Source organism: Pseudophryne corroboree, chromosome 3, assembly GCF_028390025.1.
Source record: "Pseudophryne corroboree isolate aPseCor3 chromosome 3, aPseCor3.hap2, whole genome shotgun sequence".
Taxonomy (NCBI): domain Eukaryota; kingdom Metazoa; phylum Chordata; class Amphibia; order Anura; family Myobatrachidae; genus Pseudophryne; species Pseudophryne corroboree.
This window is the reverse complement of record NC_086446.1, coordinates 571825028-571852682: the sequence shown is the minus strand read 5'-3', so window position 1 is coordinate 571852682 and position 27655 is coordinate 571825028. Positions and strand designations below refer to the sequence as shown.

The 27655-nt window shown below is 48.8% G+C and overlaps 1 protein-coding gene across 5 annotated transcripts in view; it reads left to right on the top strand.

Moving 5' to 3' along the window:
• The first annotated feature begins 1627 nt into the window (after positions 1-1627).
• Positions 1628-27655, top strand: part of USP54 (ubiquitin specific peptidase 54) — a 282921-nt gene continuing 256893 nt past the window's right edge. For 3 of the 5 annotated variants that reach the window (XM_063961329.1, XM_063961328.1, XM_063961326.1), the window contains exon 1: positions 1633-1884. The gene's annotated coding sequence lies outside the window, so the exon portion shown is untranslated. Of the gene's footprint in view, positions 1885-1943; positions 1963-27655 lie in introns of those variants that run through there. The other 2 variants (XM_063961330.1, XM_063961327.1) reach the window with 2 other exon arrangements.

Below are 27655 nucleotides of genomic sequence, written 5' to 3'. Positions count from 1 at the left end.
TGCCCACTCCAGACGATCGGGAGATAGCGACGTGTGGGACGGGGACGGGAACGTTACTCCACACTTCCGAATCCCCTGGAGTATACACCGCCTGGTGCCGGTCAGCTCCTAGCACCGGCCACGGATCCCTCGGAAGCTGCCGCACAGCCCACTTCCAGCCGATCCTGGCCGGTCCGCACAAAATCGCCCCGGGTCCCGTATGATGCAGTAGGCCTGGACACCTGGGTGAGGGCGCAGGCTTGGGAGCCTGGGTGAGGGCGCAGGCCGGAGGCCCGGGTGAGGGCGCAGGCCGGAGGCCTGGGTGTGGGGCGCAGGCCGGAGGCCTGGGTGTGGGGCGCAGGCCGGATGCCTGGGTGTGGGGCGCAGGCCGAGGGCCTGGGTGTGGGGCGCAGGCCGAGGGCCTGGGTGTGAGCGCAGGCCGGAGGCCTGGGTAATGGGGCACAGGCAGGAGGCCTGGGTAATGGGGCACAGGCAGGAGGCCTGGGTAATGGGGCACAGGCAGGAGGCCTGCCTACCGTGGGCACAGGCCGAGGGGGCCTGATTATCCCCGCAGGCCTAACGCCTGTCCCTGGTGCTCTAGGGTGGACTAGAGGTAGGTGGAGGTGGCTCAAGGCCGCCTACCTGTCTCGGAGGGAGAGGCTGCAGCGGGGAGCTTCGTTAGCTCTTTTGCTCTCCACACGCTGCAGCACTCTCCGCCGGACTTCTGCCGCTGGGCGCCGTCCTCCGCCGACGTCTTCCTCCTCTTCTTTCTCTCCGCCGACGCTGTAGGCTCTTGCTCCGTCGCCGCATCTCCTGTCTTTCTTCCTCAGGAGCTCTTCGTTCTTCTCCGTCCGGCGCCCGACTGACTGTTCCCGCTCCGCAGCATCTCTAATATGACGCTGGGAGCGGGCAGAGCTATGACGCGGCGAGCTCCGATTGGCTCGCCGCGACGAGCTCCGATTGGCCCGCCGCTCCGTCTTCCTATTGGCGGCCACGGCGCGAGCCCTGATTGGCTCGCGCTTGGCGCGCCGTTCAAAATATGGCGACGTGATTGGAGGGGCTTGAATCCTTACGGATGCAAGTCCCTCCAGGCTGGGGCCTGCCCGCCGCCGCGCCGAGGCCCGTCGTGTCGCCGTCCGCCCCCTTCACACTGTCAGTGCCACTGTGACGTAGTTTGAACCTGTGTTCAGTGACCCGTGCTGGACCCAGGATTGCAGTGTAAAAGTGGTATAACAGATCACAATGTGATCATCACATGCTTCAAGTAGCTACAAGTGTACTAATACTGGCACTGCATAACCCTTGTGGCACCTTGTAAATACATAAATACTACTACTACTACTACTACTACTAATAATAATAATAATAATAATACGGAGGGAACAACCAAAGTATTGACAAGCACTGTCCCACTGTATATAACTGACTAAAATAGCATTTTATGTGATAAGGCCACGGTAATATCCTGCACTGAATACATGGGCAATAATCGCCCCAGTCCATCCTGTGATTTGAGCAGTGAGGCCATGCAGCTGCATAGCCAGCGTGCAGTGTTCATGGGTACTGTACATCCTGCAGCGGTTGCTATACACAGCACTGGCTGCTGCCCACTAAGCCGCAGCCTGTCAGGAGCAGCAGCAGAAGGGGCTGAAACAGAGCTGAAAAGCAGATTACAGCCGCCGTGCAGCAGCAGCAGTAGCCCCTTTAAGGAGCACAATGACCTGTGTGTGGGAGGAGGGGCCGTATCCTGAGAATCAGGTGCATGTCTGAGGGGATGATGTCATCTTTCTAACGAGACCTGCCCAGGAGGGAAGAGACGGCACAGACGGATGCAGAGCGAGAGATTTCCCTAATTGCAGCACTCCAGATGGGGGGATTAGACGGAGCCGTTCCGGACTGCGTGCAGTGAGTATCCCACATCGCTGTATTCGTGCTGCCCCAGCCCGGGCTCTGCAGTGCACAGCCGCGCTTTGCAGCCTGAAGGTGACACACTGATGTTTATATAACTTAGGAACTGCAGGCCAGGGACTGATTGCACGGAGCGCAGCCCAGATCTGTGCTGCTGCTGCTGCTCACCCAGGCTCTGTCACCCGGGCCTAAAGTGCGCTGCAGCACACTGACCTGCCTCTGCTCTGCAGCCATCGCTCGTTGTATTTTTTATTTTTAGTAGCAGCATCTTATGCGCAGATCTCATGCAGGAGCTGTCACTAAGTTCTCATGCTGATCTGGTCCCAAGTTAATCATTACACATCATACAGATCTTGTTTCTAGGCGGTGTGGAGATTTTCCTCCTGTGTAAAACAGTACGTAGATTTGCATTACATTTACTTCATGGCATGTCTTCTGGGTATAAATAGCAGTGCAGAAAATATGTGTTAGAGCTGTGTGTTTAGGCCCATCATGCCTTGTTGTGATCGAATAAGTCAGTGGATGCAGCAATGATGCATATTATAAATGCATGTGGAGACTTTAGAGAGCACATTCATGAGGGGGATTCAGCTGGGTGAGATGTGGTGTCCCAGGAAGGCACATTAGGGCCAATGCAATTAGGGATGAGTTGCGATGGTGTAGAAACGGCAGCTGAACTCGCCCCCTTTATGGCCTGATCTCGTTCTGGACTTGCTAATTTTTGTACGCATCCCTATGGGGCTGCAAACAAATATCTGAGAATCGGGTGGCACTGTAAATTCAGCATTTGCGCACTTGCGGGTGTGAGCACATCAAACACAACTGGATTAAATCTTTTGCGTCTCCCGCCATTGCGTGTTTTCCCTCGCATCACATAGCGGTGCAATGGAAAGCTTGTGATGTTGGCAATACCGTAAATGTCCAATATTTACTCAGTGGTGGCTCATTGCTCTGAATTGAATTGTACATAGTAAGCAGCTGCAAACAGAAATCTATAAATCTTGGTGATGTAGGGGTTTGAGTTCCGTTGCCGGCAATTACACACCGCTTCAACAGCAACTTGCCCCCCCTTCGCATGATGGCGCAAGTTAATTGGATTGAGCCCTATTTCTGGTGCTGATAAAATAAAGATAAAAAAAATGCATTGGTGTGTAGCTCTTTTTCTTCAAGTAAATAGTTTACAGTTCATGATTTTTGCCTCCTAATATACCGGCATTGGAAGAGCTGCCCAGCCTTGTGTAATGTACTGGCAATCCCGTTTCAGTAATCTCAGCGGTAGGTTGGTTCCAGTAAGACTTCTAGTTACAAAATGAAAAAAGCAAAAACCGTAACCACATAAGGTCAATCAAATTAGCTTCGATTTACTCACAGGTGCAAGTAAATATGGCTGTATGCTGCATTTACGGTACGGCTGGATTAGTGTATTTTTGTTAGCAGTCCCATAGGACTGTGTACAAAAACCCATGAATCTAGGTTGAGATAGCACCTCAAGGGGAGGTGAGTGCTGAAACCAGCATTTACACACTGTTGCTATGACATCACATGTGGGCGTGAATTAGTTGGACTGAGCTCATAATGTTGTTGAAAAATACATATTCATATATAATCATTTTGTAAACCTTTAACTTGATACCTCGCCGGTTTATGTAAATGACAACTAAACACAGAAACTAAACACTTTCCGTACATAAAGTAATAATGGGATGCGGTTGAAATACCGGCTGTCGGGATTCTGGCATTCAGGAGACCAACGCTGGGTTCCTGACAGCCGATGAAATACAGCTAGATGGAATCCCAACATCTGCAGGGTATTACCACTGGGCTGGTGGGTCCACGCCCCCAACCTAGTGGGAATATATCCTGTCGCGAGTGCAGCGAGTCCTTGAGGGGACTCGATGTCTCGCTGCCGGGAACCTGACAGCCATCCTCCCGTCTGTCGGTAAAACATACTGATTCCATAATAATAACCCATTTTGTATTTCCACTGCATTGCTATTACAAATGAATGGCTCTTTTATATAATAATTTACGTTTTTATAGTCCACATGTGGACCGTTCAAACTTTCGAAACAAACTAAAAAATACAGCACTACATTTATTTGGTATATGCGAGTACAGTAATCGGCAACAGTCGATCATCCAGGCCTTCACTCACAGCACCCATTTCCTTTGTGCTTTGTTGTCCTATTTGTTTGTTACAGATTGTGGCACTTGTTAAAAAGGCCTGCTGAGGTTAGGGTAGTGAGTTAATTAGCTTGGCCCCATAGGTCTGTGTGCATAAGCAAGGCTTTTCTCTTAGTCATAGAGGATGCTGGGGTCCACATTAGTACCATGGGTATAGACTGCTCCACCAGGAGCCATTGGCACTGTAAGAGTTTGAGAGTGTGGGCTGGCTCCTCCCTCTATGCCCCTCCTACCAGACTCAGTTAAGAAAATGTGCCCGGAGGAGCTGGTCACAGCTAGGGGAGCTCTACAGAGCTTCTTTAGAAAAGTTTGTTTTTAGAGTTTATTATTTTACAGTTAGGCTGCTGGCAACAACCTCCCTGCTTCGTGGGACTAAGGGGGGGGGGGGGGAGTAGTAGTGTCCGCCCTGCGGGGTCTCAGCCACTATCTCCGCTGACAGGACACTGAGCTCCTGAGGGGATAGATCGTTCCCCGCCACAGGGGATCGCTCACCCCAGCAGCATGCCGCCACCCCCTTACAGAGCTGAAGATCAGTGGTGAGTGAGTCACCGACCCCCCTAACAAGCAGGGGGCCGGTGAAGATGGCGGCAACAGGGTAGTAGCGCAGTACTAACTGTGCTCTGAAGGCTCAGCGGTACTTAGTGCGGCGCTGTGAGGACCGCCCTGAGCCAGCGCCTGAACCTTGCACTGGTCGGCAAGCCTGTCTGGGTCCGTGGATCTCAGCCAGCATTTTTCCTCAGGCCAGTATAATCCTTGTGAAGAGCGGGAAGACTGCGCCATTTTGGGGGCGGACCCAGCAGCGTTTCAGCGCCATTTCCTGCCTGCACAGCGCTGTCCAGGAAGAGCAAGTCCCTCCACAGCAACTCCAGCTATCTCTCACGGTACCAGGGGGTTGTAGAAGGGGGGGGAGGCTGCATTAAGACTGTGTAACCTATTAAGGTGCACAGTCAGCGCTAGTAGGGGTCTTCCTTTACATTGAAAGCGCTGTGTGTGGATTGGCTCCAATCTCTGTGTCTCTCTTGCCATTCTTGGGGGTGAAACTATGTCTGTCCTCCCGTGTGTGTGTGTGTGTGTGGAGTGTCTGTGGTCTTCATTAAGCAATGTCCAGGGACTCTGTGTCATATGCTGCAGAGGATATGTCCTCTCAGGATGATCCAATTCCATGTAATCGGGATTGCACTGGTTTAGCACATATACCAGCAAGGGAGCCTGAGTGGTTATCCTCTATCAAACCTCTGATTTCTCAGATTTCAAATAGGGTTGCACAAAATTAATCTGCAACTCAGGCTTTACGGAACTTTATGGCAGTCTGGCCCAGTTCTGGTACCTCAGGGCTCCCCGCTGTATATTCACATAAACATGCTCTTGCGCAGATCATGTAGGATGATACGGATACTGATTCTGACACTGCAGACGGTGACGGGGATGTGTTGCGGGGGACAGCATCTCTTGCTAAAGGGGTGCAGTTGATGATAGAGGCTATTAGAGATGTGTTGAATATTGCTGATACAACACCTGAGCAGGTTGAGGAGGCTTACTTCACTGAAAATAAGAGAGCCTCGCTAACCTTCCCTGCATCAAAGGAATTAAATGCTATTTTTGAAAAGGCTTGGGAAAAATGGAGAAAAAAATTCCTGATACCTAAAAGGGTTCTGGTGGCATTTCCTTTCCCGGTAGAGCAGGCATTCCCAACCGCGGTCCTCAAGGCACACCAACAGTGCAGGTTTTAGTGATATCCAGGCTGCAGCACAGATGACTAAATCAAAATAATTGAGGTACTAATTAAGTCACCTGTGTTCAAGCCTGGATATCACTAAACCCAGGACTGTTAGTGTGCCTTGAGGACCGCGGTTGGTAAACACTGCGGTAGAGGATAGGAAAAAATGGGAAAACCCGCCTATTGTTGACACGTCAGTATCCAGACTCTCAAAAAAGGTGGTTTTACCGGTTCAAGAATCTACCGCCTTGAAAGATCCAGCTGATCGTAAAATTCATAATACGCTCAAATCCATGTACACGGCTTCTGGGGCAATACTACGTCCCACTATTGCCAGTGCCAAAGCTATAGTAAAGTGGTCAGGCACGTTACTTGAAAACTTGAATACTATGGAGAAATGTGATGTTGAATTGTTTTTACGTAACATTCAGGATTTGGCAGGATTTCTGGTAGAATCCATGAAAGACCTGGGTTCCATGGCTGCGGGAATTTCTTCCATGTCTGTATCAGCTTGTCGAGGACTGTGGTTGCGCCAGTTGTCTGCTGACGCGGAATCCAGGAGAAGTGTGGAGACCCTACCCTAAACAGGTCAGGCTCTCTTTGGGGAAGTGTTAGAGGCGTGGATCTCTACGGCTACGGCTGGTAAGTCCACCTTTTCTTCCCTCAGCTACACCTGCTCCGAAGAAACCCTTTTCTTCAGCTACATCACAGCCCTTTCTGTCTACCAAGCCCAGAAAGGCCAAGCCGTCCAACACCTTCTTTCGGGGAGGTCGGTCTAAGTCCAAGAAACCTGCGGTTGCAGGTTCCCAGGAACAGAAACCTGCTTCAGGTACACCAAAGTCCTCTGCATGACGGTTGACTGCACGTCCAGGAGGTGGGGCTGGTGGGAGCGAGACTCGGGCATTTTAGTCACGTCTGGGTGTCATCCGGCCTGGACCCATGGGTGCAAGATATAGTGTCTCAGGGGTCCAAGCTGGAATTTCAAAATCTCCCTCCTCACCGATTTTTCAAATCGGGCTTGCCAGCTCAGCTGGCGGACAGGACTGTCCTGCAAGAAGCTGTCCAGAAGTTGGTGAAGGCACAGGTCATTGTGCCAGTACCACCTCATATGCAAAATAAAGGTTACTATTCAAACCTTTTCGTGGTACCGAAACCGGATGGTTCGGTCGGGCCCATTCTGAACTTAAAATCACTAAACCCCTTTCTGAGGGAGTAAAAGTTCAAAATGGAGTCTCTAAGGGCAGTGATATCAGGTCTGGAGGAGGGGGAATTCCTGGTATCCCTGGATCTCAAGGATGTGTACCTCCACATTCTGATTTGGCTGCCGCATCGGGCTTATCTTCGATTCGCACTGTTGGACTGTCATTTTCAGTTCCAGGCCCTGCCATTTGGCCTCTCCACAGCACCGAGGGTATTCACCAAGGTGATGGCGGAAATGATGATTCTCCTCCACAGACGGGGTGAACATAATTCCATATCTGGACGATCTGCTGATAAAAGCATCGTCCAAGGAGAAGCTGTTACGGTCCATAGCTCTCACGACCCAGCTTCTCGAGGAACATGGTTGGATCCTGAATCATCCAAAATCACATTTGGAACCAACCAGGAGGTTGTTCTTTCCGGGAATGATCCTCGACACGGAGAAAAAAGCGTTGGTGATACAAACGGTGGTCTAGGATGCCCTGAAGCCAACCCGGGTGTCGGCTTATCAGTGCATTCGACTTCTGGGAACAATGGTGGCCTCTTACGAGGCCGTACAGTACGGGAGGTTTCGCGCTCGGTCCTTCCAACTGAATCTCCTGGACAAGTGGTCGGAATTCCATCTACACATGCACCAGAGAATAAGTCTTTCACCAAAGGTCAGGATTTCACTCCTCTGGTGACTGCAACTGCCTCACCTTCTGGAGGGCTGCAGGTTTGGGATCCAGGACTGGATCCTTCTAACCACGGATGCAAGTCTCCGGGGCTGGAGCACAGTCACTCAAGTGAAAACCTTCCAAGGAAGGTGGTCAAGTCTGGAAGCCGGCCTGCCGATAAACATTCTGGAACTAAGAGCCGTCTACAACGGTCTTCTCCAAGTGGCACATCTTCTGAGAAATCGGGCCATTCAAGTGCAGTCGGACAATGTGACCACAGTGGCTTACATAAACCGACAGGGCGGAACGAAGAGCAGAGCTGCAATGTCAGAGGTAACAAGAATTATCTTCTGGGCAGAAAAATACGCGTTGGCACTGTCGGCAGTCTTCATTCCGTGAGTAGACAACTGGGAAGCAGACTTCCTCAGCAGACACGATCTCCATCAAGGAGGTAACAGATCTTTGGGGCATACCCCAGGTCGACATGATGGCCTCTCGTCTCAACAAGAAGCTTTGTCTGTATTGTTCCAGTGGCGGTGGACGCCCTAGTGACTCCGTGGGTGTTCCAGTCGGTGTACGTGTTTCCTCCACTTCCACTCATCCCAAGGGTTCTAAAGCTCATAAGGAGAACAAGGGTTCAAGCGATCCTCATTGCTCCAGACTGGCCAAGAAGGACTTGGTACGTGGATCTTCTGGATCTAGTGCAAGGAGAGCCAAGGCCTCTTCCTCTTCAGGAGGACCTACTGCCTATCAAGACTTACCGCGGCTACGTTTTGACGGCATGGAGGTTGAACGCCTGATACTAGCTCGGAAGGGCATTCTGATACAGGCTAGGAAAGGAGTAACATCTAAACATTACCATCGAATTTGGAAAAAATATGTGTCTTGGTGTGAGTCCAACAAATTTTCCTGTGGTGGAGTTTCAACTGGGACGGTTTCTCCTCTTCCCACAAGCCGGTGTGGATATGGGCCCGAGGTTGTGATCTGTGAAGGTCTAGATTTCGGCCCTATCCATTTTCTTCCCGAAACAGTTGCTAGACGTGTGTCGGAGTTGGGGGCTTTGTCCTGTAAAAGCCCATACTTGATCTTCCACGAAGATAGAGCTAAGCTCCGGACACGTCGGCTGTTTCTTCCGAAGGTTGTGTCAGCATTTCATATCGACCAACCTATTGTGCCAGTGGCTACTGACTCCTCAGAGTACTTAAATTTTTAGAGCCCTTACAACATCCATGTGAAGAGGACTGCTCGTCACAGAAAATCAGACTCTGTTTGTCCTGTATGATCCCAAGAAGATTGGGTGTCCTGCTTCTAAGCAGACGATCTCTCGCTGGATCATGTTCACTTTCCAGCATGCGTATTCTACGGCAGGATTGCCGTGTCCTACGTCTGTCAAGGCCCACTCTACTCGTACGGTGGGGTCTTCCCGGGCGGCTGCCCGGGGTGTCTCGGTTTTATAACTTTGCCGAGCTGCAACTTGGTCTGGGTCGAACACGTTTGCAAAGTTCTACTATTAGGGGGTAATTCCGAGTTGATCGCAGCAGTAAGTTTGTTAGCAATTGGGCAAAACCATGTGCACAGCAGGGGGGGGGGGGGGGGCAGATATAACATTTGCAGAGAGAGTTAGATTTGGGTGGGTTATTTTGTTTCTGTGCAGGGTAAATACTGCGTAGTGATGAGCGGATTCGGTTTTACTCGGTTCTCAAAACCGAATCTTATTGGCTCACTGATGTCACGTGTTTTGGATAGCCAATAAGATGCGGTTTTGAGAACCGAGTAAAACCGAGTAAAACCGAATCCGCTCATATACTGGCTGCTTTATTTTTACACTGCAATTTAGATTTGAATTTGAACACACCCCACCCAAATCTAACTCTCTCTGCACATGTTATATCTGCCTCCCCTGCTGTGCACATGGTTTTGCCCAACTGCTAACAAAGTTCCTGCTGCGATCAACTTGGAGTAACCCTCTTAGTTCTAAATTTAGCACATCTACGATCAGTTAATCTGACATGCGGAGGGACGTCGGCACAGGGCTAGTCCGCCCCGCATGTCAGGCCCTACCCCCCCCCCCCCCCCCCCCCCTGCACAGGTACAAAAGCATTGCACGTCGGCGATGCTTTTGTACCTGACGAGTAGCTCCTAGCCAGCGCAGCTCCGGGTTGCAGCGGGGGCGTGTGACGTCCAGCAGCCCCCCCCCCCCCAACGGTCCAGACACTCCTCTGTTGCCCAGACCATGCCCCACGCTGTTGGCACACCACCTCCCACGCCGCGACCACCTCTGCCTGTCAATCAAAAATAATATGCAATTTTGAATTTTTGTTTATTTTTATGTAGTTTTTTTTTGCAAAAAATGCACGATTCTTTTATCTTTAATGATCCACAAAAACATTTGGCTGTTTTGGCAGCAATGATACTTGGGTTTAGTTTAGCTTTCAACATTTATGTCAGTGTATGTCTGTGTGTCAGTGCTTATGTTACAGCAGATGTCTTGTAGCTTAGTAAAGATATTGGGAATGAGCATCCTATTCATTTGCAAACATGGTGGACTTCAGTATAGTGTGAAATCGCTTTTGGATATCTATGTGGTTATTTCAGTGTTATAAAACAATTAAATTTTTACAGCAGATGAGCGCTGTAGTTTCCAGAACTGAGTTCCAATCATGAAAAGTTACCATATGTTAAATTTAGGTAAATCTGCCTTTCAGACTAAACACACATGAAAAGTGGTCAGAAGACACAGAATAAGATATAAGGGGAAGGCCATATAAAATCATGTTTAGCCAATACAGGTCTGTCAGATAAAACCTTAGTTTGACATAAAGTATTGAGCTTTACCTAAAAGTAATCAGCTGGCAGTTCTTCATACAAGACTACATATATTAGTTACTGTAAATGATCAGTTTATGCTTGTTGGTGTAAGAGCTGCTAGACCAGTGATAAGTGTCAGGCGGCCCACTAAAGCTGGGCATACACTATACAATTATCTGGCAGATAATCTGCCAGATCTGGCTAGTTGAAATGAAGAAAATCTGGTAATGGATAAGAGCAAATGGATTTAACCAATTTTGTCTGAATGCCAGGTTTTTTCATTTTCCAGTGTTTGTGAGCAAATGGTCAATTGTCATTTGCTCTGATCCATTTCCAACCAGTCAGATCTGGCAGTTGATCTGCCAGATAAATGTGTAATGTATTCCAGCGTTAGCCTTCACCTGCGGCCCCCAGCTCCTACCTGCTGTGACCCCCTACTCCTGCTGGCTGTGTTACCTGAATAGTATGTAACACTTGCTTGAAATGCCTGCTGACATGTCATTTTAGATGAATATCTCTTTCTTTGATTTAAATTTATAGGTTTTATTTATTGCTGATATTTAGGTATTAGAGGGAGAGTATGGCAGGTCACAATAGCTTGTGCAGGGTAATGCATGACTCGCATGTGTTACACCATCTTTGATAGACCGTAAAAGGGTGGTCTGCTTTCAATCTTAACCATCCATGATTTATAACGAACGCATCCAGGACAACTTTGGCAATCCAAATTATTTTGGCAGACCTTGTTTGGACTGGCATTGAGATGAACCAGTTATCTCATGTCCTTTTCAAATGGGCTCCTCCATTGACCATGTTAATGCCCTGAAATTTTAAGCTCGTAAAATATGCAACCCAAAAGTCTTAGGCCTCCCCTATGTCTCTGCAGCAACCGCACCTATAGATGACCCACCCTACAGTAAATGCAGACATTTGTAATTGTGCTGTGCTCAGCTACTTGGGTATTGAGATACAGTGAGAATGGATGGTAATAAGCAATGGCAATGGGATCATTCACAGGTCGTAAACTCTGATAATATCCCCATAAATGATTGTCTTAGCAAGGTTTACGGATAAGGTAGAAATGTCAATAGTTTACTAAACAATGAAAAAGTTAACAATAGCAACAGATAGCAATCAAGATATTCAGATTCTCTGTATGATTCTCTTGGTGCAGTCAAGTCTGTGAGATACATGCACCTAATATCAAATACTGTAAATGTCTCTCTGCAAATTCTAACAAAACGCTAAGGAGCTAGGCGATGCTCCAGTAATTATGCTGCATAGTCCTTGATGATGGGCAATGTTTCGTTGTTCGGTTTGATGCCAGTGGTAGTGTTCAAGGAAAGTATATAGGATGTAGATGGCACCGTCCCGTTTGTCTACAGAGTTCAAATGTCTGTGCACCTTAGTTGCCTCTGATCCTACCTGCATTTGTGAACTTCTTACAGGGGCCAGTGACAGAGGCTGTGCCGGTTGGATACCTTCAGGGACTCCTGACTGACTTTACTCCCTGTGGAACTGGCACCCAGCAGTGAGTCTATGTGCAGACGTTCCCTGGAACCTAATGGCCAGATGTACTACAGTAAAGCTGGCCATACACCTAAAGATTTATTGTCCGATCTGGCTGGTTGGAACGAAAGTCTGGTAATGTATGGGAGCAAATGGCAATTGACCATTTTCTCCGACATGCCGGAAAAGTGTTGTTCAGACAGATTGGTTAAATCAAATGGATTTAACCAATTTGTCTGACCATTTTTGTCTGTTTTTCAGTGTTTGGAAGCAAATGGTCAACTGTAATTTACTCTCATACATTACCAGATTTTTGCTCCAACCAGCCAGATTAGACAATATGGCCACCATTTATCTAGCCTTGGACAGTGATCAATATCACGGTGATAAAGTACCAGACAATCAGCTTCTAACTTCCATGGTACAGGCTGTGTTTGAAAAATGACAGTTAGGAGCCGGTTGGTTGGTACTTTATCACCATGCTATTTATCACTCTCCAAGGCTTGATAAATCTGGGCCTACATCTTTAGGTGTGTGGCCAGCTTTAGCTTTGAAAAGTGATAAATTGCAAAATGATAAAGTACCAACAAATCAGCCCCTACCTGTCATTTTGCAAATACAGCCTGTACCATGGCAGATAGGAGCTGATTGGCTGGTACTTTATCGTTGTGAAATGTGTTACTTTTCAAGGCTTGGTAACTCTCCCCCTAAGTCCCGCAGAGAGCCAGTCACAGCCCGGGGAGGCGATGTTTGCCGGCTTTGGCTCCTGAGAACCTGCACCCGGACACCCCTCCTGTACAGAGACTCTTCTGTTCATTCTCCTTCAGCAGCCTCTCTCCGTCTCTTCACTGGCTTGCTTCCGTAGGGTTAGTCCCCGGCATCTCTGGTCTGTGTAACTAAACTTCCGGGTGGCGTGTCACGTGACTGCCATGGAGTCTTGAAATGAAGACCATATGCAGAGCAGCTTTTTGTATTGATGTAAGGTTCATTTTTTTCTTTTCTTTCTGTAAAATCTTTCCTATTTCGCCATTCATGCAGATGAATAGAATCCAGCATGGCACATGGGAAGTATTGTTTGTGTTTTTGGTATGGTCTTTAATTAAATGTTCCCTTTTAAAAATCAACTACATGTCATGCCGGATGTTGTCAATACAAAATGAGAAAGATGAAGTGGTAACATAATGGCAAACACACTGGAATATCTTATCACATAGATAAGACATCTAGAACATTTATTTCCAAAAGGGGGTACACACGAAGAAACATTCTTAAAATCTAAGCAATCTGTCCTGCATGCTGGCACAATCTCTAGCACATTGCTCACTTCACCCGTTGGGTAAAATGAGCGGCCCCCCTGTCCGCCCCCTCGCTCAGCACTCATCGCGCTGTGCTAAGCGGGGGGAGAGAGAGATCGCTCAGCACACATCTAAAGACCGTGTGTACTGGCCTTTACTTGAATTGTACTAAATTGAATTATACTAATTTTATGACCTTGCATAAAGTTAAGGGGGGTACTCACGGAGAGATCCATGCTTAAAGTCTAAGCAATTTGACTAGATTGCTTAGATTTTAAGCACAGATCACTCGTGTGTACCCCCCTCAGCGATAACGATTCGCGGCCCCGCACATCGCTATCGCCGGTGCTAGATTGGCCAATCTAGCACGTCGCTCATTTCACCCTCTGAGTGAAATGAGCAGCCCCCCGTCCTCCCCTGCATTGCTCAGCACACATCGTGCTGTGCTGAGCGGCGGGAGAGATGTGTGTCGAGCGGTTTGCTCAGCACACATCTCTCCCGTCTATATGGGCCTTAACACTTTTGGACTGCTGTGAACTGAAGGCAACATACTGTAAGAAACCATTTATGATTTCTTTGTTCTGTGTTTATCATTGTGTGTAGAGTTCTCTCTAGGATTTTTTGGGGCAAAGGCTGACCATGTCGACCTTTGCATCATTGTCTGCTATATGGTGTTGACCGGGTTCACTACGATATGCCGGCGGCCGGGCTCCCGGCGACCAGCATACCGGCGCCGGGAGCCCGACCGCCGGCTTACCGACAGTGTGGCGAGCGCAAACTAGCCCCTTGCGGGCTCGCTGCGCTCGCCACGCTACGGGCACGGTGGCGCGCTAAGCGCGCCACACTATTTTATTCTCCCTCCAGGGGGGTCGTGGACCCCCACGAGGGAGAATAAGTCCCGCCTCAACAAAAAGCTAAAAAGATATTGCGCCAGGTCAAGGGACCCTCAGGCGATAGCTGTGGATGCCCTAGTGACACCGTGGGTGTACCAGTCAGTATATGTGTTTCCTCCTCTTCCTCTCATACCAAAGGTGCTGAGAATAGTAAGAAAGAGAGGAATAAGAACAATACTCATTGTTCCGGACTGGCCAAGAAGGACTTGGTACCCAGAACTGCAAGAAATGCGCACAGAGGAACCATGGCCTCTGCCTCTCAGACAGGACCTGCTGCAACAAGGGCCCTGTCTGTTCCAAGACTTACCGCGGCTGCGTTTGACGGCATGGCGGTTGAACGCCGGATCCTAGCGGAAAAGGGCATTCCGGATGAAGTTATTCCTACGCTGATAAAGGCTAGGAAAGACGTGACAGCAAAGCATTATCACCGTATATGGCGAAAATATGTTGCTTGGTGCCGGCTGTCGGGCTCCCGGCGCCGGTATGCTGGTCGCCGGGAGCCCGACCGCCGGCATACTGAAGACCACCCGTGTTGACCTAATGATTGTAGACCTTCTGACTCTAGATCTATTAATCCATAACCATTATGAATTGTCAGTACTAATGTATGGCATAGTATTAGAGCTAATATTTAAAGCTTTCCCATTCAAACCCTCTTTCCCAACACCCCCCCCCCCCCCCCATACCCCTTCACTTCCCCTTGGACACCAACCTGCGCCTGCAGTGTCCCTTCAGATAAAACCGCATTTACAAACCTGTGTGTGGCTGATGCAGTGAACAACTCTGGCCGCCAGAAAGGAACAGTGCAACCTCCAGACAAAGGGAACTTTGTAAGTAAATGGGACCAGGTCAGGGTGCTATTATGGCGAAAGTGGAGTTTGCTGTGCAGCAGGGTTATGTAGAGGTGTGATCTGTAATGCAGGCAGTGAGCCATACACCCCAGCCCGAAGGGCACCACAGCAGTTGAATGCTATGCCATGCGTCTAGCGTCTGTCTCACCTGTACTCTTGCATTTCTTAACTTCTAAAACAGGGCACGGTGCCTTGCTCAGAAAGCCTAGCGGGAACACTAGTATGTCTTTTGAGCTGTTAATACCCCTTTCTCTATCGTCCTTGTGGATGCTGGGGTTCCTGAAAGGACCATGGGGGATAGCGGCTCCGCAGGAGACAGGGCACAAAAAGTAAAGCTTTCCGATCAGGTGGTGTGCACTGGCTCCTCCCCCTATGACCCTCCTCCAGACTCCAGTTAGATTTTTGTGCCCGGCCGAGAAGGGTGCAATCTAGGTGGCTCTCCTAAAGAGCTGCTTAGAGAAAGTTTAGCTTAGGTTTTTTATTTTACAGTGAGTCCTGCTGGCAACAGGATCACTGCAACGAGGGACTTAGGGGAGAAGGAGTGAACTCACCTGCGTGCAGGATGGATTGGCTTCTTGGCTACTGGACATCAGCTCCAGAGGGACGATCACAGGTACAGCCTGGATGGTCACCGGAGCCGCGCCGCCGGCCCCCTTGCAGATGCTGAAGTAAGAAGAGGTCCAGAATCGGCGGCTGAAGACTCCTGCAGTCTTCTAAAGGTAGCGCACAGCACTGCAGCTGTGCGCCATTTTCCTCTCAGCACACTTCACACGGCAGTCACTGAGGGTGCAGGGCGCTGGGAGGGGGGCGCCCTGAGAGGCAAATGAAAACCTTTTTTGGCGAAAAATACCTCACATATAGCCCCCAGAGGCTATATGGAGATATTTAACCCCTGCCAAGATTCACTAAATAGCGGGAGACGAGCCCGCCGAAAAAGGGGCGGGGCCTATCTCCTCAGCACACAGCGCCATTTTCTCTCACAGAAAGCCTGGAGAGAAGGCTCCCAGGCTCTCCCCTGCACTGCACTACAGAAACAGGGTTAAAACAGAGAGGGGGGGCACTGATTTTGGCGATATTGAGATATATATAAAGATGCTATAAGGGAAAACACTTATATAAGGTTGTCCCTATATAATTATAGCGTTTTGGTGTGTGCTGGCAAACTCTCCCTCTGTCTCCCCAAAGGGCTAGTGTGGGTCCTGTCCTCTGTCAGAGCATTCCCGGTGTGTGTGCTGTGTGTCGGTACGTGTGTGTCGACATGTATGAGGACGATGTTGGTGAGGAGGCGGAGAAATTGCCTGTAATGGTGATGTCACTCTCTAGGGAGTCGACACCGGAATGGATGGCTTATTTAGGGAATTACGTGAGAATGTCAACACGCTGCAAGGTCGGTTGACGACGTGAGACGGCCGACAAACTATTAGTACCGGTCCAGGCGTCTCAGAAACACCGTCAGGGGCGTTAAAAACGCCCATTTACCTCAGTCGGTCGACACAGACACAGACACGGACACTGAATCCAGTGTCGACGGTGAATAAACAAACGTATTTCTCATTAGGGCCACACGTTAAGGGCAATGAAGGAGGTGTTGCATATTTCTGATACTACAAGTACCACAAAAAAAAAAAAAAAAAAAAAGGGTATTATGTGGGAGTGAAAAAACTACCTGTAGTTTTTCCTGAATCAGATAAAATAAAATGAAGTGTGTGATGATGCGTGGGGTTACCCCGATAGCAAATATTGGCGTTATACCCTTTCCCGCCAGAAATTAGGGCGCGTTGGGAAACACCCCTTAGGGTGATAAGGCGCTCACACGCTTATCAAGTGGCGTTACCGTCTCCAGATACGGCCGCCCTCAAGGAGCCAGCTGATAGGAAGCTGGAAAGATATCCTAAAAAGTATATACACACATACGGTGGTTATACTGCGACCAGCGATCGCCATCAGCCTGGAGATGCAGTGCTGGGTTGGCTTGGTCGGATTCCCTGACTGAAAATATTTTATTCATATAGAGCATTTAATAGGATGCATTCTATATATATGTACGTGAGATGCACAGAGGGATATTTGCTCTCTGGCATCAAGATAAGTACGTTGTCCATATCACCCAGAAGATGTCATGGACACGACAGTGGTCAGGTGATACAGATCCCATACGGCACATGGAAGTATTGCCGTATAAAGGGAAGGAGTTAGTTGGGGTCGGTCCATCGGACCTGGGGACCACGGCAACAGCTGGGAAATCCAACCTTTTTACCCCAAGTTACATCTCAGCTGAAAAAGACACCGTCTTTTCAGCCTCAATCCTTCCTTTCCCATGAGGGCATGCAGGCAAAAGGCCAGTCATATCTGCCCAGACATAGAGGTAAGGGAAGTAGACTGCAGCAGGCAGCCCCTTCCCAGGAAAAGAAGCCCTCCACCGCGTCTGCCAAGTCCTCAGCATGACGCTGGGGCCATGCAAGCGGACTCAAGGTGGGGGGGTAGTCTCAAGAGTCTCAGCGCGCAGTGGGATCACTCGCAGGTTGACCCCTAGATAGTACAAGTATTATCCCAGGGGTACAGATTGGAGAGTCGAGACATCTTCTCCTCGCAGGTTTCTGAAGTCTGCTTTACCAACGGCTCCCTCCGACAGGGAGGCAGCATTGGAAACAATTCACAAGCTGTATATCCAGCAGGTGATAATCAAAGTACCCCTCCTACAACAAGGAAAAGGGTATTATTTTTCCACACTATATTGTGGTACTGACGCCAGACGGCTTGGTGAGACATAGTCTAAACTGAAATCTTTGAACACTTACATAAAAGGTTCAAATCGAGATGGAGTCACTCAGAGCAGTGATAGCGAACCGGAAAAAAGGGGACTATATGGTGTCCCTGGACATCAAGGATTACCTCCATGTCCAAATTTGCCCTTCTCAACAAGGGTACCTCTGGTTCGTGGTACAGAACTGTCAATATCAGTTTCAGACGATGCCGTTTGAATTATCTACGGCACCCCGGGCCTTTTACCAAGGTAATGGCCGAAAAGATGTTTCTTCAAAGAAAAAAGGCATCTAAATTATCCCTTACTTGGACGATATCCTGAAAAGGGCAAGTTCCAGAGAACAGTTGGAGGTCGGAAGAGCACTATCTAAAGTAGTTCTACGACAGCACGACTGGATTCTAAATATTCCAAGAATCGCAGCTGTTTTCCGACGATACGTCTGCTGTTCCTAGGAATGATTCTGGGCATAGTCCAGAAAAAGGTGTTCCTCCGGGAGGAAAAAGCCAAGGAGTTATTCGACCTAGTCAGAAACCTCCTAAAACCAGGCCAAGTATCAGTGCATCAATGCACAGGAGTCCTGGGAAAAATGGTGGCTTCTTACGAAGCGATTCCATTCGGCAGATCTCAGGGGATTTGCTGGACGAATGGTCCGGATCGCATTTTCAGATGCATCAGCGGATAATCCTGTCTCCAAGGACAAGGGTGTCTCTTCTGTGGGGGCTGCAGAGTGCTCATCTTTTAGAGGGCAGCACACTCAGCATTCAGGACTGTGTTCTGGGGACCACGGATACCAGCCTGAGAGGCTGGGGAGTAGTCACACAGGGAAAAAATTTCCAAGGAAGTGTGGTCAAGTCTGGAGACTTCTCTCCACATGAATATACTGGAGCTAAGGGCAATTTACAATGCTCTGAGCCTAGGAAGACTCCTGCTTCAAAGTCAACCGGTGCTGATCCAGTAGGACATCATCATGGCGGTCGCCCACGTTATCAGACGGGGCGACACAAGAAGCAGGAGGGCAATGACAGCAAGGATTCTTCGCTGGGCGGAAAATCATGTGATAACACTGTCAGCAGTGTTCATTCCGGGAGTGGGCAACTGGGAAGATTTCCTCAGCATAAATGAATTCCACCCGGAAAAGTGGAAACTTAATCTGGAAGTTTCCACATGATTGTAAACCGTTGGGAAAGACCAAAGGTGGTTATGATGGCGTCCCACCTGAAGCGCCAGGTCAAGAGACACTCAGGCAATAGCTGGGACGCTCTGGTAACACCGTCGGTGTACCAGTCGGTGTATGTGTTCCATCCTCTGCTTTTCATACCCAATGTATTGAAAATGATAGGAAGGAGAGGAGTAAGAACTATACTCGTGGCTCCGGTTTGGCCAAGAAGGACTTGGTTCCCGGAACTTCAAGAGATACTAAGAAGGGTCTTGATTCGGCAAGAACCGTGTCTGTTCCGGGACTTACCGCAGCTGCGTTGACGCCAAGGCGGGTGAACGCCGGATCCTAAGGGAAAGAGGCATTCCGGAAGAGGTCATCCCTACCCTGGTCAGAGCCAGGAAGGAGGTGACCGCACAACATTATCACCACTTAGGTGAAAATATGTGCCAGGGTGTGAGTCCAGGAAGGCTCCACGGAAGAATTTCAACTAGGTTAATTTCTACATTTCCTGCAAACAGGAGTGTCTATGGGTCTCAAATTGGGTCCATTAAGGTTCAAATTTCGGCCTGTTGATTTTCTTCCAGAAAGAAATTGGCTTCAGTTCCTGAAGTCCAGAAGTTGTTAAGGGAGTACTGCATATACAGCCCCTTTGATGTCTCCAGTGGCACTGGGCGATCTCAACGTAGTTTTGGGATTCCTAAAAAATCACATTGGTTTAAACAACTCAAATCTGTGGATTTGATATATCTCACATGGAAAATGACCATGCTGTTGGTCCTGGCCTCGGCCAGGCGAGTGTCAGAATTGGCGGCTTTATCTCACAAAGCCATATCTGATTGTCCATTCGGACAGAGCAAAGCTGCGGACTCGTCCCCAGTTTCTCCTTAAGGTGGTGTCAGCGTTTCACCTGAACCAGCTTATTGTGGTACCTGCGGCTACTAGGGACTTGGAGGACTCCAAGTTGCTGGATGTTATCAGGGCCCTGAAAATATAGTTTCCAGGTTGGCTGGAGTCAGGAAATCTGACTTGCTGTTTATCCTGTATGCACCCAACAATGCTGGGTGCTTCTGCTTCTAAGCAGTCGATTGCTCGTGGGATTGGTAGCACAATTCAACTTGCACATTCTGTGGCAGGCCTGCCACAGTCTAAATCTGTTAAGGCCCATTCCACAAGGAAGGTGGGCTCATCTTGGGCGGCTGCCCGAGGGGTCTCGGCATTACAACTTTGCCGAGCAGCTACGTGGTCGGGGGAGAACACGTTTGTAAAATTCTACAAATTTGATACCCTGGCAAAAGAGGACCTGGAGTTCTCTCATTCGGTGCTGCAGAGTCATCCGCACTCTCCCGCCCGTTTGGGAGCTTTGGTATAATCCCCATGGTCCTTTCAGGAACCCCAGCATCCACAAGGACGATAGAGAAAATAAGAATTTACTTACCGATAATTCTATTTCTCGGAGTCCGTAGTGGATGCTGGGCGCCCATCCCAAGTGCGGATTATCTGCAATACTTGTACATAGTTATTGCTAACTAAATCGGGTTATTGTTGTTGTGAGCCATCTTTTCAGAGGCTCCGCTGTTATCATACTGTTAACTGGGTTCAGATCACAGGTTGTACAGTGTGATTGGTGTGGCTGGTATGAGTCTTACCCGGGATTCAAAATTCCTCCCTTATTGTGTACGCTCGTCCGGGCACAGTACCTAACTGGAGTCTGGAGGAGGGTCATAGGGGGAGGAGCCAGTGCACACCACCTGATCGGAAAGCTTTACTTTTTGTGCCCTGTCTCCTGCGGAGCCGCTATCCCCCATGGTCCTTTCAGGAACCCCAGCATCCACTACGGACTCCGAGAAATAGAATTATCGGTAAGTAAATTCTTATTTTCACACAGAAATTCAAATTATCTGGTGAAGAAATTCTACCCAGTAATTTGCCGATCGGCACGGTTCCTTTATCTGTGTGAAAGGTTTCAACCCCGGGTTGAAATTCACGATATTTCGATCTAGGAATATACCAGGGTCGGAGACCTGGGTTGACCCTTTCACATAGACAAAATACCTGTCTTGATCCGCAAATTACCGGGTAGACATTCTTGACCCAGTAATTTGCTTGTCTGTGTGAAAGGGGGTCAGGCAGGGATCGGCAAAACTACCCGGCACTCAAATGCAGGGTAAAAGCTTTTTGTCTGAAAAGGGTATACGTGAGTGAAAAACGTGATTGAGCCCAAAAGGGTAACTGCAGTAAAACATTATAAGGGCAAGTCAATTACCAGCAATGTACTGTTGGGCCAGTGTCTGAAACTGGCTATGGCACCTTACATTGTGCATTTTACCTGGCACCCCCATAGGGTTTGCCAGGATGTATGTACTGGAAATGTCTGTACTGCACGTCTTCCACACCTCACACCGGAATATGCAATGTAAGATTGCATGTAATTGAATTGCTGCCTATGATTCGGAATATGCAATGTAAGATTGCATGTAATTGAATTGCTGCCTATGATTAGCCCTGTGACTGGCTGTCCATCTCAGTTGTGCTAACATAAAGAAGTTCAGTGGAATGTATCTAAACATGTATTTCTCTAATGTCCTAGTTGATACTGGGGAATAGTTGATTACCATGGGGTATAGATTGGGTCCATTGGAGCCTGGCACTTTAAGAAATTAATAGTGTATGCTGGCTCCTCCCGTCTATGCCCCTCCTTGCAGACTCAGTTTAGAAAAATGTGCCCAAGGAGTCGGGTGCATTCTGTTGCTCTCCAGAGAGTTTTCTAAAATGTATTTTAGTTTGTTATTTTTGGGCACACTGGTTGGCAACCAGTCTTCCTGCGTCGTGGGACTTAGGGAGGGGACCAAACCAACTTCCTCATAGTTAATGGTTCGTATCCCTGCTGACAGGACACTGAGCTCCTGAGGTGATGTTCCTCATACCCCTCGGGTGTGAGCCCACGCCGGCAGTATGCCGCCACCCCTAACAGATAATGAAGCAGACGTGGTGTGGTAAGTGATACACCGGGTCCTGGTTAGTGGGTCCCCTTTGCAAATGGCGGCATGTAGGGACAGCGATCACCCGGCTACGGACCGCGGTTCCCACTGTATGCCCACACTTGTAAAAGGGGGTTGCAGACTCTCTTTTTACACATACATTGAGAAGCCAGTATAAATAACATAGAGGGACCACGCACCATTGTGGGGGCAGGGCTTCCCGGAGAGCGGGACCAAAGGCTACAAAGTGCCATTTCCTGCTGCTGCATGCGGAGAATGCTCCTCCACAGGACCCACTGAATCACCCATTGTATGGTACCAGGGGGTTATAGTGAAGGGGGAGCACATAGTCAGCAGTTATTCCGCTGTGTGGTAAATTACACATAAGAGACACCCAGTGGGGCGCTGCTCTGTCTGTGTTGTTGAGTGCTGGTCCCATTCATCTCTGTGTCACTCCATTCAGGGCTGTCTGGAATAAGTGTGCTGTCTCACTAATACTGCACTGTATTTCATACTTAACTCTGTGTTTTCTGCTAAAGCATGTCTGCAAATAAGTCTGTGTACTTCATGCAAGGCATACTTGCCTACCTGACCCTCTCCATGAGGGAGAAAATGCTCTGTTCCTGGACTTTCCTGGTAATGTATGATTGCCATCACCTGTGGTGAGCTAGTTAATTGATAAGAAAGGTGTTTCACCACAGGTGATGGCAATCATACATTACCAGGAAAGTCCAGGAACAGAGTATTTTCTCCCTCATGGAGAGGGTCAGGTAGGCAAGTATGAATTGCAAGGCTAGATTTACACCTTCCTCACAGGGGTTCCTAATGTGTACCCAATGCTCACTACCTTCACAGGGTAGTGATATGCAGGAACCTGAGTGGATTGAATCATTTAAAACTAGAATTACAACTCTTAAGTATAAAAAAATTTAGAGTAAGCTACGGCTAAGCAAGAAAGGCAAACCCTGAAACACACTTTCATGTTAGCTGCTGCCGATCACAGGCAGGCTCCTCAACCCCCCTGTTGATCTCTCATAAATGCACTCTCCCACAGATGTTGTAGTCAGACTCGGAACTACCAGAGTTAGATGAGGGAGATGCAGAGGTGCACGAGGATAATTCCCTGTCCCCAGGAGTTGAGGCCCTCATTTATGATCCCAGATAAGGAAACAGAACCAGCGGAGGAATTGTTTTTTTTTTTTTTTTTGTGAACACCGCTGCAACCTTCCCGGTTTCTAAGGAATTAGATTTGCTGGCTAAGGCAGCATGGATAAATCCTGACAATATTTATTACCCCTAAATGGGTACTAAATTAATTTTCATTCCCTACAGAGGATAGGAAAATCTGGGAAAACCTGCCGACAGTGGATACCTCTGTGTCCAGGCTGAGAGAAATAGCCCTAGGTACAGGTAGTACAATTTTACTTGACAAAGACCCAGCTAATCGCAAAATTGAACCCACTCTTAAATAAATTTATACTGCAGCAGGTGTAGCCCAACGCCCTACCGTAGTATGCGGCTGGATTTCTAGAGCCATGGTAAAATGGTCTGATATTCTGAAAGTGTTGCTTACACTAACTCAGGATGAGATAGTTAGATTACTACAACATATCCAGGATGTTGCAAACTTTGATATTGTTAAGGAACCTTAGTATCATTAACAGCCGTACCACTGCTATGGCAGTATCGGCTCGTAGAGCCCTATGGCTGCGACAATGGTCAGCAGATGCTGATTCTAAAAAAAGGGGTTGAGAGCCTTCCTTTTACAGGTGATGCCTTGTTTGGGGAAGAACTGAACAAGTGGATATCTCGGGCGACTGCAGGTGAATCTACATATCTGCCGTTTGCTACGCCATCTGCTAGACGTCCCTATCCTGGGCCCTCTCTGCAGTCCTTTCAGGTGGCCAGATTCAGAGGCAAAGCCAGAGGTGCCTCCAATGTTGCTAGAGGAACTCGTGGTAAGTCCCGTAAACCAGCTGCTGCTGGAACTTCGGACCAGGCCTCAGGATCCTCTTCTACGAAGCTCTCCGCGTGACGGTGGGCCCCAGCAGCAAGGTGACTTTTTCAGGTAGGTGCTCACCTTCAACACTTTGCCCACATACAGGCAGAGTCCTGCCGGGATCCTTGGGTGAGGGACCTCATATCCCAAGAATACCGTCTGGAATTCCAGGAACTCCCTCCTCTCAGATTCTTCAGGTCAGGCTTACCATCTTCACCTGTAGCACGGGTTTCCTTCAGGAGGCAGTGCAAAAACTGCTTTCTACAGGAGTTACTGTTCCAGTACCACCTCCGCTGCACACAAAGGGGTTTTACTCAAGTCTGTTTGTAGTCCCGAAGCCGGACGACTCTGTACAGCTGATCTTGAACCTCAAATCCCTGAACACTTATCTTCGAGTATTCAAATTCAAGATGGAATCACTAAGAGCAGTGATAGCAAGTCTGGAGGAGGGGGAGTTTCTAGTGTCCCTGGATATCAAGGATTCATACCTGCATATCCCAATATTGCCCCCTCACCAAGCGTTCCTCCTGTTCGCTGTACTGGACCAACATTTCCAGTTTCAGGCCTTACCCTTTGGTCTCTCCACAGCCCCAAGGGTATTCACGAAAGTCATGGCAGAGATGATGCTACAATTGCGCATGATGGGTGTCAACATAATCCCATACCTGGACGATCTCCTGATAAAGGCGGTGTCCCGGGAGCAGCTGCTGCACTGCATCGACTTGACTACTCGTCTGCTTACAGACCACAGGTGGATCCTCAATTTCCAGAAATCTCGCCTGTAACCGTCTCAGAGAATTCAGTTCCTGGGAATGATCCTGGATATGGTGTCTCAGAAGGTTTACCTTCCAATGGATAAGGCTTTGACTATTCAGTCTATGGTCCGTTCGGTACTGAAACCATGTGGGATCTCAATTCATCTTTGCATTCGCTTGCTGGTCAAGATGGTGGCCTCCTACGAGACAATACAGTATGGCAGGTTTCATGCACGGCCATTTCAACTGGATCTGTTGGACAAATGGTCGGGATCTCACCTGCACATGCATCAGCATATAACCCTGTCGCTGAAAGCAAGGATATCCTTACTATGGTGGCTACAAGTCTCCCATCTTGTGGAGGGTCGGAGTTTCAATACCCAGTCTAGGACTCTGTTAACAACGGATGCCAGCCTCCGAGGTTGGGGGTCTGTGACCCAAAGGGCACCGTTCCAAGGGACATGATTGTTTCAGGAATCTGCTCTTCCAATCAACATCCTGGAACTCAGAGCAATTTACAATGCTCTCCTACAGGCCTCATGCCTCCTTCAGGATCAGGCCATACAGGTGCAGTCGGACAATGCCACAGCAGTAGCGTACATCAACCGACAGGGAGGAACAAGAAGCAGGGCCGCAATGCGAGAGGTGTCAGGAATACTCCTCTGGGCTAAAGCCAACGCAAGGGTCATCTCAGCCATTTACATTCCAGGAGTGGACAACTGGGAAGCGCACTTCCTAAGCAGGCACGACCTCCATTCGGGGGAATGGGGCCTTCGCCCTCAGGTGTTTCAACAGCTTATTCACTTATCCACAAATAGACCTGATTGCTTCTTGTCTCAACAAGAAGCTCCGTCGTTACTGTTCCAGAACAAGGGACCTGCAGGCATTAGCGGTAGACGCTCTGATGACCTCCAATTCCTTTTATTCCAAGAGTTCTAAAAAGGCTCAAAAACGAAAGTGTTCAGGCAATTTCATTGCCCCGGATTGGCCTTGACTGGCCTGGTATGCGGACTTCCTGACCCTGTCTCTGGAGGAACCCTGGCCTCTGCCGCTTCTCAAAAGGACCTTCTTCAACAAGGACCGTTTGTCTATCCAAACTTACAGCGGCTACGTTTGACGGCTTCGAAGTTGAGAGGGAGATTTTAACTAGGAAGGGTCTCCCATCCAAGGTTGTTTCAACTATGATCCAGGCCCGTAAGGTGGTTACATACAACATATTTTGGAAGAAATATGTTTCTTGGTGCAAGGGCAGAAAATATTCCCATGTAAATTTCGTCTGGGCCGTTTTCCTCTGGTCCTGCAAGCAGGCGTGGATAAGGGCCTATGATTAGGCTCTATCAAAGTTCAAATTTCGGCTCTCTATCTTCTCCCAGAAACAACTGGCGGTACTTCCTGAAGTACAGACTTTTCTAAAGGGGATTATGCACATTCAGCCTCCCTTTTGTCCCTTCCACGGCTCCGTGGGATCTCAATGTGGTCTTGACTTTTCTCCAGTCGGACTAGTTTGAACCCTTGCATAGGGTAGACTTGAAATATCTAACGTGGAAGACAGTCATGTTGCTGGCCTTAACGTGTGTCAGAATTGGGGGCCTTATCCTATAAGAGCCCGAACTTTATTTCATGAGGATAGGGCGGAGCTCAGAACTCGCCCACAGTTTTTGACAAAGGTAGTGTCGGCCCTTCATGTAAATCAACTAATTGTGGTTCCAATGTTATCTGACACATCTGTTGCTCCAAAGTCCCTGGATGTGGTGAGGGCTTTGAGGATTTACATCAGAAGGACTGCTCGTCACAGGAAGTCTGACTCGCTGTTTGTCCTTTTATGATGCTACTAAAATTGGCCGCCCTGCCTCTAAACAATCCATTGCTCGTTGGCTCAAATTGTCTATTCAACAAGCCTATACTTCAGCAGCTCTGCCGCTGCTAAGTTCTATTCATGCCCACTACACAAGGTCGGTGGGTTCTTCCTGGGCGGCTGGCTGGGGTGTCTTGGCCTTACAATTGTGCCGGGCAGCTACTTGGTCTGGTTTGAACATGTTTGTTACGGTTTTTTATGGGTTAGACACCTTGGCCAAGGATGACCTTCAGTTTGGTCAGGCGGTTTTGCAGGGATCTCAGCGCACTCCCACCCGTTCTGGGAGCTTTGGGACGTCCTAATGGTAATCTACTTTCTCCTACGTCCTAGAGGATGCTGGGGACACTTCAAGAACCATGGGGGTATAGATGGGATACGCAGGAGACATGGGCACTTTAAGACTTTAAATTGGGTGTGAACTGGCTCCTCCCTCTATGCCCCTCCAGACTCCAGTTAGAGTCTGTGCCCAGTGAGACTGGATGCACTCTGAGGAGCTCTCCTGAGTTTCTCTGAAAAAGACTTTTGTTAGGTTTATTATTTTCAGGGAGAACTGCTGGCAACAGTCTCCCTGCTTCGTGGGACTTAGGGGAGAGAAGCAGACCTACTTCTATGAGTTTGAAGGCTCTGCTTCTTTGGCTACAGGACACCATTAGCTCCTGAGGGTCTGATCGCTAGGTACGCCTAGATGCTCGTTCCCAGAGCCCGCCGTCACTCCCCTTACAGAGCCAGAAGTCAGAAGACGGGTGAGTAGAAGGAAGATCTGAAGACTTCAGTGACGGCTTTGAGGTACCGCACAGCGGGTGCGCTGCGCGCCATGCTCTCACACACAGACTGCACTACAGGTTGTGGGGGGGGGGGTGGGGATAGTTGGGCGGGCGCCCTGGGCATCCAAAAAATCCTCAATATGGACTGGCAATGTGGTTTTTAAGTGCCTAGGCACTAAATCCGAACCCCCACCAGTATAAATATTTTACACAAATAGCGGGGCTGAAGCGCGCCATTAAGGGGGCGGGGCTTAGCCCTCACAGCTCTCATAAGCGCCATTTTCTCTTCACGGAGCTGGTCCTTCCTCTACACTGCTGTGCAAAACGGGGGGGGGGGGGGGGGGGGCACTGTTATTTTGGTGCTGTATATGTAATTATAAA